Below are 14,943 nucleotides of genomic sequence, written 5' to 3' on the forward strand. Positions count from 1 at the left end.
ATTTGTAAAAGTAAAAGCTGATAAAGCAACAACAGACTATTTGATGCAAGCACTTTTTAAAAACTGTGTAATCGTTGTCATTCTGAGAAATCTAAAATGGTCTAATAAAGTTCTAAAAAGTTAACTTTTTTTAATGTCTGGCACTTCTGATAGTGATAAACATAGTAAGTTTACTTATTGATCAAGATGAAAGAAAATAATTTTTATGTGTATGATTTTTTATAAGGTTTTAAAACTTTTTATTTACATAATAAATGTGCATTCCAATAATTAAAATCATTTGAACAAAAACAGCAACAAAAAAATAACACTCTGATTAGACTGCATTTTACAGCCCACAGAACACCTAGGACCAGCTTTTTACTCTAGATTTCAGTTGGCCCACCCAGCTGCCTCTTTCACCAACATGCAAATTCTTTTCCTTCCCTGCCAGCCACACAGGCAGATAGGAGAGGCAGGCATGGGCATATCTTGTCAGCAGTTCTCCATTCTTTGATGTGAAAAAGGGTAGCACAGTCATTTAAACTCAATCCAACCTCTTTGCATCTTACAAAATTAAACAGCTAAAAACTAAAATAAGAAGGCAATGCTTGTGGAATGTACAGTGCATACTGGCAGTGCTTCATTACAACTCGCCTGCTTGCTTCTCCTGTTCAATCGTTTCTTTTGAAGGCAGTGAATCTTTCTCTTGCGTTTCTGTTTTCTTCAATCTGATTCATCGAACTTCTCAATCTCAGCCATATCAGGTTTGTCAGACATGGTTGCAGAAGGTGTGGAGCAAGCTGCTAGCAATTAAAGTCTGTTCTGCACTGTGGCCACAACCGAGTGCCGATGTGTATTATTTCAACTGCTATATTTTAGCTATTTTAAACAAAGTCTTAATTTCTCTAAGGAAGTACAAGTCCTCCAAGCTTATTATTTTGATATTTATTTGGAGTACAAATTATGAAATTTCTATTTGTATTAGTTTTGTTTCTCCAGGAAATAGTCATCAAAAATACTTTTCTCTTTTCTTGATAATTTTATGCATTAATATAAATGTTATATCAGGTTATAGAGTCATTTTACATTAAAATATTTTGAAGTGTCATATAATGTACATTATGCTCAAATAATTTCTTATTGATAGAAATTAAAGAAAATGTGGTGTTTCATTGACATTATATGTATCTTCTATTTCTCTATCCGTTCTGATATAACAAAGGAAAATATCACAAATGGAAAACATGATAAAGTTCCTACCCTTTCAATTTTTTTTACACACTGACATTAATGAGATGCATAAGGGCCAACCATTCTTCTGTGGAAAAATTCTTACTAATGTATGCAGCAAAAAATCATCTAATGTCAAAATTAAAACTGCATCAATGGCAAAAGTGTATCATGAATATTTGACTTGTTTTCCAAATGATAGAACTTAAAAAGTAATCCTGATTTTGTCACCAACCTAAAAGCGTTTAACAAAAGTGTAAATTTTTTTTTTTTTATATTTCAAAGTAGAAGAAAGCATTAACTGGACTAACTTGGAAAAAAAGAAATTTTGAATAGCATGGATTTGTCTTTTAGTAAATGAGAGTCATTGCTTCAGTGATTCTACCAATGACATCATTCACTTCAAAAAGATGACATTTCTGAGGTGTGGTTCCAAGATGGCAGAGGAATAGGACAGGGAGACCACTTTTTCCCTCACAAATTAATCAATCTCAGCCCCCAAAACTGGCATCCTGCACCAAACTATGAGCAGGCTTCTAGCTAATAACCATATCTTCCTGGGATCCTGGACGGTTGACATCTGCCAGGAGGGTCGCAACCTGAGATCAGCTCCCCAGAGGAGACACATGGCATGCCTGAGACGGTGCTCTCGTGGCACACCCGGGAAACTGAGAGGCCGGGCCAGGGAGGTGATTAAGATGCATGGCCCACCTGGGACAGTGTACCCACCAAGGACCTGGTTGCCTGAGCTGCTCAGACCTCAGGAGAGCACAAAACGCACACCCAATGAGTCTGTACACTTGCAGAGTACTCAAGAACCTGAACCCTAGTGGCTTAGACCTGGGAAGTGCATGAAATGCAGGGCCCATTTTGAACAGTGCTGTGCAGAGTACCCTGGAGCCTGAGCAGTATAGACCCAGAAACCACATCCTTCTTTGAGCTGGGCAAACCCAGTGTGGTCCATACATTGTGAGCACTTTCCCCACACACCAGTGATATTTGTTTGCAGTGTGCCTCCCTCTTCAAAACACAGCTAAACAAGTCAGCCTAAATAAGTGACCATCTTTGCCCCCTTGTGTCAGGGCAGAAATTAGATGCTGAAAAGACTTGCAAACAGAAGAAGCCAAAATAAACATAGAAGAGGGAACCACTCTGGAAGTAACAGGTGCAAAGATTAAAACGCTGTCATTAACATTGACAAAGCATGCGAAGGGGCCTATAGAACTTGAGAACAAGTGCAAGCTGAAACAAGGAACAATCTGAAACAGAACTGACCTCACAGTGACCATAACAGCCCCAGAGAAATTTCTAGCTATATTTTTACTATTGTTACTTTTTAATATTTTTAAAAGTTTAAGTTCTTTATTACTCCTTGAATTTTCATTTTTATAACCTACTCAGTTCAGTTCAGTTCAGTTCACTTCAGTCGCTCAGTCATTTCTGACTCTGCAACCCCATGAACTGCAGCACACCAGGCCTGCCTGTCTATCACCAACTCTCGGAATTCACCCAAACCCATGTCCACTGAGTCAGTGATTCCATCCAATCAACTCATCCTCTGTTGTCCCCTTCTCCTCCTGCTTTCAATCTTTCCCAGCATCAGGGTCTTTTCAAATGAGTCAGATCTTCACATCAAGTGGCCAAAATATTGGAGTTTCAGCTTCAACATCAGTCCTTCCAATGAACACCCAGGACTGATCTCCTTTAAGATGGACTAGTTGGATCTCCTTGCAGTCCAAGGGTCTCTCAAGAGTCTTCTCCAACACCACAATTCAAAACCATCAATTCTTTGGCACTCAGCTTTCTTCACAGTCCAATTCTCACATCCATACATGACCACAGGAAAAACCATAGCCTTGACTAGATGGACCTTTGTTGGCAAAGTAATGTCTCTGCTTTTGAATATGCTGTCTAGGTTGCTCATAATTTTCCTTCCAAGGAGTAAGTGTCTTTCAATTTCATGGCTGCAATCACCATCTGCAGTGATTTCGGAGCCCAGTAAAATAAAGTCAGCCACTGTGTCCAATGTTTGCCCATCTATTTCCCATGAAGTGATGGGACCAGATGCCATGATCTTAGTTTTCTGAATGTTGAGCTTTAAGCCAACTTTTTCATGCTCCTCTTTCACTTTCATCAAGAGGCTCTTTAGTTCTTCTTTACTTTCTGCCATAAGGGTGGTGTCATCTGCATATCTGAGGGTATTGATATTTCTCCGAGCAATCTTGATTCCAGCTTGTGCTTCTTCCAGCCCAGTGTTTCTCATGATGTACTCTGCATATAAGTTAAATAAGCAGGGTAACAATATACAGCCTTGACGTACTCCTTTTCCTATTTGAAACCAGTCTGTTTTCTCATGTCCAGTTCTAACTGTTGCTTCCTGACCTGCATACTGGTTTCTCAAGAAGCAGGTCAGGTAGTCTGGTATTTAATCTCTTTCAGAATTTTCCACAGTTTATTCTGATCCACAGAGTCAAAAGCTTTGGCATAGTCAATAAAGCAGAAGTAGATGTTTTCCTGGAACTCTCTTGCTTTTTTCATGATCCAGAGGATGTTGGCAATTTGATCTCTGGTTCCTCTGCCTTTTCTAAAACCAGCTTGAACATCTGAAAGTTCATGGTTCATGTATTGCTGAAACCTGGCTTGGAGAATTTTAAGCATCACTTTACTAGTGTGTGCGATGAGTTCAATTGTGTGGTAGTTTGAGCATTGAAAAAAAAAAAAGACCCTATTTTTAAAGCAAGTTTCATATATATATATATATAATTTTATACTTTTGCAATTGATTTTGTTTTGCATTTTTAATGTAGTATTTTTGACAGTCTAACCCCTACTCGAGATTTTTAATCTTTGTTTTTTGGTAATTTTCAATTTTGTATCTTTAAGAATTTAATTTTCAATATCCATTTTCACTTAGGGGTATAAATACTGGCTTGATTGCTCTCTCCACTTTTGACTTTTCCTTTTTTCTCCCAGATCACCTCTATGTCCTCCCGCCCCCCCCCCTCCTCTTCTCTACTTAACTCTGTGATTCTCTCCGTGTGTTCCAGGCTATGCAGAACACTTAGGGAACTGACTACTGGCTAGATTGGTCTCTCCCCTTTTGACTCTCCCTCTTCTCTTCCTGGTTACCTCTATCTCCCCCCTCCCTCTTCTCTTCTCTGTGTAACTCTGTGAACCTCTCTGGGTGTTCCTCGCTATGGAGAATTGTTTCACTATTAACCTAGATGTTTTATCATCTGTGCTATATGGATGGAAAAGTTTTGAGGCCACTGTAAGAATAAAACAAATCCAGAGGCAGGAGGCTTAAGTCCAAAACGAGAACATCAGAGAGCTCCTGATACCCATGGACATTAATAGACAAGAACTCATCCAAAAGCTTCCATACCTACACTGAAACCAGGCTCCACCCAAGAGCCAAGTTCCAGAGCAAGATATACCATGCTAATTCTCTAGCAAGGCAGGGACACTGCCCTGAGCATTAAAAGACAGGCTTCCCAAAGCCATATCAAACCTATAGACACCCAAAACTCACTACTGGACACTTCATTTCACTTCAGAGAGAAGAAATCCAGCTCCACCCACCAGAACACAGACACAAACTCCCCTAACCAGGAAACCTTGACAAGCCACTAGTCCAAACTCACTCACAGGGACTAGGCTCCACAAAAAAGAGGAACCACAAACTTCCAGCCTACAGAAAGGGCATCCAAAACACCACAATCTAAACAAAATGAAAAGGAAAAGTAGTAAAATAGTCAGCAAATAAAGGAACATGATAAATGCCACCAAACCAAAAAAAGAGGAGGAGATAGGGAGTCTACCTGAAAAAAAAATTCACAATAATGATAGTAAAGATGATCTAAAATCTTGAAAACAAAATGGAGTTACAGATAAACATATTAGAGACAAGGGTTAAGAAGAAGCAAGAAATGTTTAACAAGGACCTAGAAGAAATAAAGACAAGTCAATCAATAATGCAATAACTAAGATCAAAAGCATTTTGGAGGACATTTCACCCCAAAACAATGAATTTCACCTTTTTTCTCAAGTGCACATGGAACATTCTCCAGAATGGAGTACATCCTGGACATAAATCTAGCCTTAGTAAATTCAATAGCTGAGGCAGAAGATAGGGTAAGTGACGGAGAAGACAGAATGGTGGAAATAAATGAAGCAGAGAGGAAAAAAGAAAAAAAGAATTAAAACAAATGAGGAAAACCTTAGAGACCTCTGGGACAATGTTAAATGCCTCAACATTCAAATCATAGGAGCCCCATAAGAGGAAGCCAAAAAAAGGGGGGATGAGAAAATACTTGAGGAGATAATAGTTCAAAACTTCCCTAAAGTGAGGAAGGAAATAGCCACCCAAGTCCAAGAAACCCAGAGATTCCCAAACAGGATAAACCCAAGCTGAAGCACCCCAAGACACATATTAATCAAATTAACTAAATCAAACACAAAGAACAAATATTCAAAGCAGGAGGGAAAATCAATAAATAATACACAAGGGGATCCCCATACGGATAACAGCTGATCTTTCAATAGAAACTCTTCAGGCCAGAAGGGAATACAGGACATACTTAAAGTGATGAGAGAGAAAGACCTACAACTCAGGTTACTGTACCCAGCAAGGATCTCATTCAAATATGAAGGAGAAATCAAAAGCTTTATAGACAAGCAAAAGCTGAGATAATTCAGCACCACCAAACCAGCTCTTCAACAAATGCTAAAGGATCTTCTCTAGACAGGAAACACAGAAAAGGTTTATGAAATCGAACTCAAAACAACAAAGTAAATGGCAATGGGATCATACTTATCAATAATTACTTTATTTATTTTTTGGGGGGTCCCAGAATATAAATGTAAGTTGCTTTTTCAGATTCTTTTTTTTTTTTTTTAATTTTACTTTACAATTCTGTATTGGTTTTGCCATACATTGACATGAATCCACCACGGGTGTACACGCATTCCCAAACATGAACACCCCCTCCCACCCCCCTCCCCATAACATCTATCTGGGTCATCCCCGTGTACCAGCCCCAAGCGTGCCATATCCTGCATCGGATATAGACTGGCAATTCGATTCTTACATGATATTATACATGTTTCAATGCCATTCTCCTAAATCATCTCACCCTCTCCTTCTCCCTCTGAGTCCAAAAGTCCGCTATACACATCTGTGTCTTTTTTGCTGTCCTGCATACAGGGTCATCATTGCCATCTTTCTAAATTCCGTATATATGTGTTAGTATACTGTATTGGTGTTTTTCTTTCTGGCTTACTTCACTCTGTATAATCGGCTCCAGTTTCATCCATCTCATCAGAACTGATTCAAATGTATTCTTTTTAACAGCTGAGTAATACTCCATTGTGTATATGTACCACAGCTTTCTTATCCATTCATCTGCTGAAGGACATCTAGGTTGTTTCCATGTCTTGGCTATTATAAACAGTGCTGCGATGAACATTGGGGTACATATGTCTTTTTCAATTTTGGTTTCCTCAGTGTGTATGCCCAGCAAGGCCACTACATAATGATCAAAGGATCAATCCAAGAAGAAGATATAACAATTATAAATATATATGCACCCAATATAGGAGCACCACAATATGTAGGACAAATGCTAACAAGTATGAAAGGGGAAATTAACAACAACACAATAATAGTGGGAGACTTTAATACCCCACTCACACCTATGGGCAGATCAACTAAACAGAAAATTAACAAAGAAACACAAACTTTAAATGATACATTAGACCATTTAGACCTAATTGATATCTATAGGACATTTCACCCCAAAACAATGAATTTCACCTTTTTCTCAAGTGCTCATGGAACCTTCTCCAGGATAGATCACATCCTGGGGCATAAATATAACCTTGATAAATTCAAAAAAATCGAAATCATTCCAAAAATCTTTTCTGACCATAACGCATTAAGATTGGATCTCAATTACAGGAGGAAAACTATTAAAAATTCCAACATATGGAGGCTGAACAACACCCTTCTGAATAACCAACAAATCACAGAAGAAATCAAAAAAGAAATTAAAATATGCGTAGAAACTAATGAAAACGAAAACACAACAACCCAAAACCTGTGGGACACTATAAAAGCAATGCTAAGAGGAAAGTTCATAGCAATACAGGCATAACTCAAGAAACAAGAAAAAAGTCAAATAAATAACCTAACTCTACACCTAAAGCAACTAGAAAAGGAAGAATTGGAGAACCCCAGAGTTAGCAGAAGGAAAGAAATCTTAAAAATTAGGGCAGAAATAAATGCAAAAGAAACAAAAGAGACCATAGCAAAAATCAACAAAGCCAAAAGCTGGTTCCTTGAAAGGATAAATAAAATTGACAGACCATTAGCCAGACTCATCAAGAAGCAAAGAGAGAAAAATCAAATCAATAAAATTAGAAATGAAAATGGAGAGATCACAACAGATAACACAGAAATACAAAGGATCATAAGAGACCACTATCAGCAATTATATGCCAATAAAATGGACAACCTGGAAGAAATGGACAAATTCTTAGAAAAGTACAACTTTCCAAAATTGAACCAGGAAGAAATAGATAACCTTAACAGACCCATCACAAGCACAGAAATTGAAACTGTAATCAGAAATCTTCCAGCAAACAAAAGCCCAGGTCCAGACGGCTTCACAGCTGAATTCTATCAAAAATTTCGAGAAGAGTTAACACCTATCCTACTCAAACTCTTCCAGAAAATTGCAGAGGAAGGGAAACTTCCAAACTCATTCTATGAGGCCACCATCACCCTAATACCAAAACCTGACAAAGATACTACAAAAAAAGAAAACTACAGGCCAATATCACTGATGAACATAGATGCAAAAATCCTCAACAAAATTCTAGCAATCAGAATCCAACAACACATTAAAAAGATCATACACCATGACCAAGTGGGCTTTATCCCAGGGATGCAAGGATTCTTCAATATCCGCAAATCAATCAATGTAATTCACCACATTAACAAATTGAAAATAAAAGCCATATGATTATCTCAATAGATGCAGAGAAAGCCTTTGACAAAATTCAACATCCATTTATGATAAAAACTGTCCAGAAAGCAGGAATAGAAGGAACATATCTCAACATAATAAAAGCTATATATGACAAACCCACAGCAAACATTATCCTCAATGGTGAAAAATTGAAAACATTTCCCCTAAAGTCAGGAACAAGACAAGGGTGCCCACTTTCACCACTACTATTCAACATAGTTCTGGAAGTTTTAGCCATAGCAATCAGAGCAGAAAAAGAAATAAAAGGAATCCAAATTGGAAAAGAAGAAGTAAAACTCTCACTGTTTGCAGATGACATGATCCTCTACATAGAAAACGCTAAAGACTCTACCAGAAAATTACTAGAGCTAATTAATGAATATAGTAAAGTTGCAGGATATAAAATCAACACACAGAAATCCCTTGCATTCCTATACACTAATAATGAGAAAATAGAAAAAGAAATTAAGGAAACAATTCCATTCACCATTGTAACAAAAAGAATAAAATACTTAGGAATATATCTACCTAAAGAAACTAAAGACCTATATATAGAGAACTATAAAACACTGATGAAAGAAATCAAAGAGGACACTAATAGATGGAGAAAGATACCATGTTGATGGATCGGAAGAATCAATATAGTGAAAATGAGTATACTACCCAAAGCAATTTACAAATTCAATGCAATCCCTATCAAGCTACCAGCGATATTTTTCACAGAACTAGAACAAATAATTTCAAGATTTGTATGGAAATACAAAAAAAATCTCGAATAGCCAAAGCAATCTTGAGAAAGAAGAATGGAACTGGAGGAATCAACTTGCCTGACTTCAGGCTCTACTACAAAGCCACAGTCATCAAGACAGTATGGTACTGGCACAAAGACAGAAATATAGATCAATGGAACAAAATAGAAAGCCCAGAGATAAATCCACATACATATGGACACCTTATCTTTGACAAAGGAGGCAAGAATATACAATGGAGTAAAGACAATCTCTTTAACAAGTGGTGCTGGGGAAACTGGTCAACCACTTGTAAAAGAATGAAACTAGATCACTTTCTAACACCGCACACAAAGATAAACTCAAAATGGATTAAAGATCTAAATGTAAGACCAGAAACTATAAAACTCCTAGAGGAGAACATAGGCAAAACACTCTCCGACATAAACCACAGCAGGATCCTCTATGATCCACCTCCCAGAATATTGGAAATAAAAGCAAAAATAAACAAATGGGACCTAATCAAAATTAAAAGCTTTTGCACAACAAAGGAAAATATAAGCAAAGCGAAAAGACAGCCTTCCAAATCGGAGAAAATAATAGCAAATGAAGCAACTGACAAACAACCAATCTCAAAAATATACAAGCAACTTATGCAGCTCAATTCCAGAAAAATAAATGACCCAATCAAAAAATGGGCCAAAGAACTAAATAGACATTTCTCCAAAGAAGACATACAGATGGCTAACAAACACATGAAGATGCTCAACATCACTTATTATTAGAAAAATGCAAATCAAAACCACAATGAGGTACCACTTCACACCAGTCAGAATGTCTGTGATCCAAAAATCTGCAAGCAATAAATGCTGGAGAAGGTGTGGAGAGAAGGGAACCCTCCTACACTGTTGGTGGGAATGCTAACTGGTATAGCCACTATGGAGAACAGTGTAGAGATTCCTTAAAAAATTGCAAATAATTACTTTAAATGTAAATGAGTTGAATGCTCCAACCAAAAGACAAAGACTGGCTGATATGGATACAAAAACAAGACCCATATATATGCTGTCTACAAGAGACCCACCTCATACTAAGGGACACATACAGAATGAAAGTGAAGGGCTGGAAATAGATATTTCATGCAAATGGAGACCAAAAGAAAGCAAGAATAGCGATACTCATATTAGATAAAATAGACTTTGAAATAAACACCATGAAACGAGACAAAGAAGGACACTACATAATGATCAAAGGATCAATCCAAAAAGAAGATATAACAATTATAAATATATATGCACCCAACATAGAAGCACCTCAATACATAAGGCAAATGCTAACAAGTATGAAAGGGGAAATTGAAGTAGCACAATAATAGTGGGAGACTTTAATACCCCACTCACACCTATGGATAGATCAACCAAACAGAAAATTAGCAAGGAAACACAAACTTTAAATGATACAATGGACCAGTTAGACCTAATTGATATCTAGAGGACATTTAACCCCAAAACAATGAATTTCACCTTTTTTCTCAAGTGCACACAAAACATTCCCCAGGATAGAGTACATCCTGGACCATAAATCTAGCCTTAGTAAATTCAAAAAAAAGAAAAAAGAAATCATTTCAAGCATTTTTTCTCATCACAATGTGGTAAAATTAGATGTCAATGACTGGAAAAAAACTATTAAATATACAAACATATGGAGGCTAAATAACACGCTTCTGATAACCAACAAATCATGGAAGAACTCAAAAAGTAAATCTATGCATAGAAACGAATGAAAATGGAAACACAACAACCCCAAACCTATGAGATTCAGTAAAAGCAGTGCTAACGGGGTGGTTCATAGCATTACAAACTTACCTCAAGAAACAAGAGAAAAATCAAATAAATAACTTAACTCTACACCTAAAGCAACTAGAGAAAGAAGAAATGAGGAACCCCAGGGTTAGTAGAAGGAAAGAAATCATAAAAATTAGGGCAGAAATAAATGAAAAAGAAACAAAGGAGACTATACCAAAACAACAAAAATGAAAGCTGCTTCTTTGAGATGATAAATAAAATAGACAAACCATTAATCAGATTCATCAAGAAAAAAAAATGGAGAAGAATCAAATTAACAAAATTAGAATGAAAATTGAGAAATCACAACAGACAACACAGAAACACAAAAGATCATAAGAAATTACTATTAGCAACTATATGCCAATAAGATGTACAATTCAGAAGAAATGAATGAGTACTTAAAAAAAGTATAACCTTCCAAAACTAACCCTGGAAGAAATAGAAAATCTTAACAGACCCATCACAAGCATGGAAATAGAAACTGTAATCAAAAATCTTCCAACAATAAAGAAACCTAGGACCAGATGGCTTTACAGGTGAAGTCTACCAAAAATTTAGAGAAGAGCTAACACCTATCCTACTCAAACTCTTCTAGAAAATTGCAGAGGAAGGTAAACTCCCAAAATCATTCTACTAGGCCACCATTGCCCTAATACCAAAACCTGACAAAGATGCCTGGAAAGTGAAAACTGCAGGTCAAAATTACTGATGAACATAAATGTAAAATTCCTCAACAAAATACTGGCAAACACAATACAGCAACATACTAAAAAGGTCATATATCTTGACCAAGTGGGCTTTATCCCAGGGATGCAAGAATTCCTCAGTATTCACAAATCAATCAATGTGATACACCGCATTAACAAATTGAAGGATAAAAGCCATATGATTATCTCAATAGATGCAGAGAAAGCCATTGACAAAATTCAACACCCATTATGATAAAAACTCTCCAGCAAGCAGGCATAGAAAAAACATACCTCAACATAATAAAAGCCATATATGATAAACCCACAACAAATATTATCCTCAATGGTGAAAAATTGAAAGCATTCCCCCTGAAGTCAGGAATAAGACAAGGGTGCTCACTCTCACCACTACTATTCAACATAGTTTTGGAAGTTTTAGCGAGAACAATCAGAGAATAAAAAGAAATAAAAGGAATGCAGATTGGAAAAGAAGTAAACTCTCACTGTTTGCAGATGACATGATCCTCTACATAGAAAACCCTAAAGATACCACCAGAGCTAATCAATGAATATAGTAAAGTTTCAAGATATAAAATTAATACACAGAAATCCCTTGCATTCTTATACACTAACAATGAAAGAACAGAAAGATAAATTAAGGAAACAATCCTATTCACCATTGCAACGAAAAGAACAAAATACTTGGGAATGAATCTACCTAAAGAAACAAAAGACCTATATATAGGAAACTATAAAACACTGATGAAAGAAACACAAAGATGACACAAATTGATGGAGAAATATACCACGTTCATGGATTGGAAGAGTCAATATAATGAAAATGATTATAATACCATAAGCAATCTATAGATTCAATGCAATTTCTATCAAGCTATGTACCAATGGTATTTTCCACATAACTAGAACAAATAATTTCACAATTTATATGGAAATACAAATAACCTAAAATAGCCAAAGCAGTCTTGAGGAAGAAGAATGGAACTGGAGGAATCAACCTGCCTGATTTCAGACTATACTACAAAGCTACAGTCATCAAGACAGTATGGTACTGGCACAAAGACAGAAATATAGATCAATGAAACAAAATAGAAAACCCAGAGAAAAATCCATGCACCTATGGACACCTTATCTTTGACAAAGGAGGTAAAAAATATACAATGGAAAAAAGACAATCTCTTTAACAAGTGGTGCTGGGAAAACTGGTCAACCATCTGTAAAAGAATGAAACTAGAACACTTTCTAACACCATACACAAAAATAAATTCAAAATGGATTAAAGATTTAAATATAAGACCAGAAACTATAAAATTGCCAGAGGAAAACATAGGCAAAACACTCTCTGACATATCACAACAGATCTTCTATGACCCACCTCCCAGAGTTATGGAAATAAAAGTGAAAATAAACAAATGGGACCTAATTAAACTTAAGAGCTTTTGCACAATGAAGGAAATTATCAGCAAGGGGAAAAGACAGCCTTCAAGGTAAGGTGAAATAATAACAAGTGAAGCCACTGACAAAGAATTAATCTCAAAAATATACAAACAGCTCATGCAGCTCAATACTGGAAAAATAAACAACCCAATCAAAAAAATGGGCCAAAGAACTAAACAGATATTTCTCCAAAGTAGACATACAGATGACTAACAAATACATGAAAAGATGCTCAACATTGCTCATTACCAGAGAAATGCAAATCAAAACCACGAGGTACCATCTCATGCCAGTTAGAATGGCTGCTATCAAAAAGTCCACAAACAATAAAATGCTGGAAAGGGTGTGGAGAAAAGGGAACCTTCCTATACTGCTCTTGGGAATGCAAACTAGAACAGCAACTATGCAGAACAGTGTGGAGATTCCTTAAAAAACTGGAAATAGAACTGCCATATGACCCAGCAATCCCATTGCTGGGCATACACACTGAAAAAACCAGAATTGAAAAAGATACGTGTACGCCAATGTTCATCCCAGCACTATTTGCAATAGCTAGAACATGAACTCAACCTAGATGTCCATTAGCAGACGAATGGATAAGAAACCTGTGTACATATACACAATGTAATATTACTCAGCTATTGAAAAGAACACATTTGAATCAGTTCTAATGAGGTGAATGAAACTGAACCCTATTATACAGAGTGAGGTAAGTCAGAAAGAAAAACACCAATACAGTATATTAACACACATATATGGAATTTAGAAAGATGTTAACAATGACCCTATATGCGAGGCAGCAAAAGAGACATAGATATAAAAAACAGACTTTTGGATTCTGTGGGAGAAGGCAAGGGTAGGATGATTTGAGAGAATAGCATTGGAACATGTTTTTTACTATATGTGAAATAGATCATCAGTCCAAGTTTGATGCATGAAACAGGGCACTCAAAGCCAGTGCACTGGGACAACCCAGAGGGATGGTATGGGGAGAGAGATGGAAGGAGGGCTCGAGATTGGGGACTGATGTACACCCATGGCTGATTCATGTCAATGTATGGCAAAAACTACCACAATATTGTAAAGTAATTAGTCTCCAATTAAAATAAATAAAATAATTTTTAAAAGATAACATTTCTTTTAACATTTTGAAGTGGTTATTGGCAGATTCTATATTTATCTTTAATGCACAACTAGATGAAGCCACTGATGTCTAACACTGCAGATAGACTTGGTTTTTGACCTGTTTTCGGTCCACTGAATCACATGATGTAGGAGTTCCTACTGTTAACAGCTATTATCACAAATATTAAAGGACATCTGAGTCTTCAAAATAATGAAATATCTTTGCCTGGAAAAAATTTCCATAGGAAAATAAATCTTGACATTCTCTGAAAAGGCTGAACATCTCTATTGCTTTGGCATATCTGAATTTTACTGTTTGGATCAGAAAGAATCTTTGCACATGGCTGTGACTCATTTTCTCTATGGGAATTCACTGACTGTCAAAGACATTTTCCAAAATACTGTACAGATTACTCTCTGCTTTATCTTAACTAAGACTTTGAACTATGCTGTCTTAAGAGGTTTTGTTATACAAGAAGAATAGGTACTCGTAGCTTATATGGATGATTGCTGGACTTCAGGGTTTGGGGTAGAGCTCTTTTGATTCAATATTTGCATTTCATATTTTTTGAGAGAGAAAATATCAATTCAAAAAATGTAACTTTCAGTATTAGAATATTTCATGTCCAATGGATATCTGATAGTCGAATTAACTGCAAAATATTTTTATTGATACAAAGAAGTACATCTTCCAATTTAAGGCCTTAAGTCACTGTTTTAAGTGCTGTCATTCTGGAAGAAGGACCTGATAACTGCTGAAAAGTTTCCAGTGTTGAGGGAAATATTTTTGTTGGCTCTATTTGAAAAAGAGAAATACCTGTCCATTTCTCTAAATGTAGAAATTTGCAGAAATGGA

At 36.4% G+C, this 14,943-nt stretch overlaps 1 pseudogene; it reads right to left on the reverse strand.

The window, feature by feature from the left end:
- Positions 1 to 224: 224 nt before the first annotated feature.
- Positions 225 to 811, reverse strand: LOC120869074 (annotated as a pseudogene).
- Positions 812 to 14,943: the final 14,132 nt, after the last annotated feature.

This window comes from Oryx dammah, unplaced genomic scaffold (assembly GCF_014754425.2).
Source record: "Oryx dammah isolate SB20612 unplaced genomic scaffold, SCBI_Odam_1.1 HiC_scaffold_2, whole genome shotgun sequence".
In the NCBI taxonomy this organism is placed as follows: Eukaryota; Metazoa; Chordata; class Mammalia; order Artiodactyla; family Bovidae; genus Oryx; species Oryx dammah.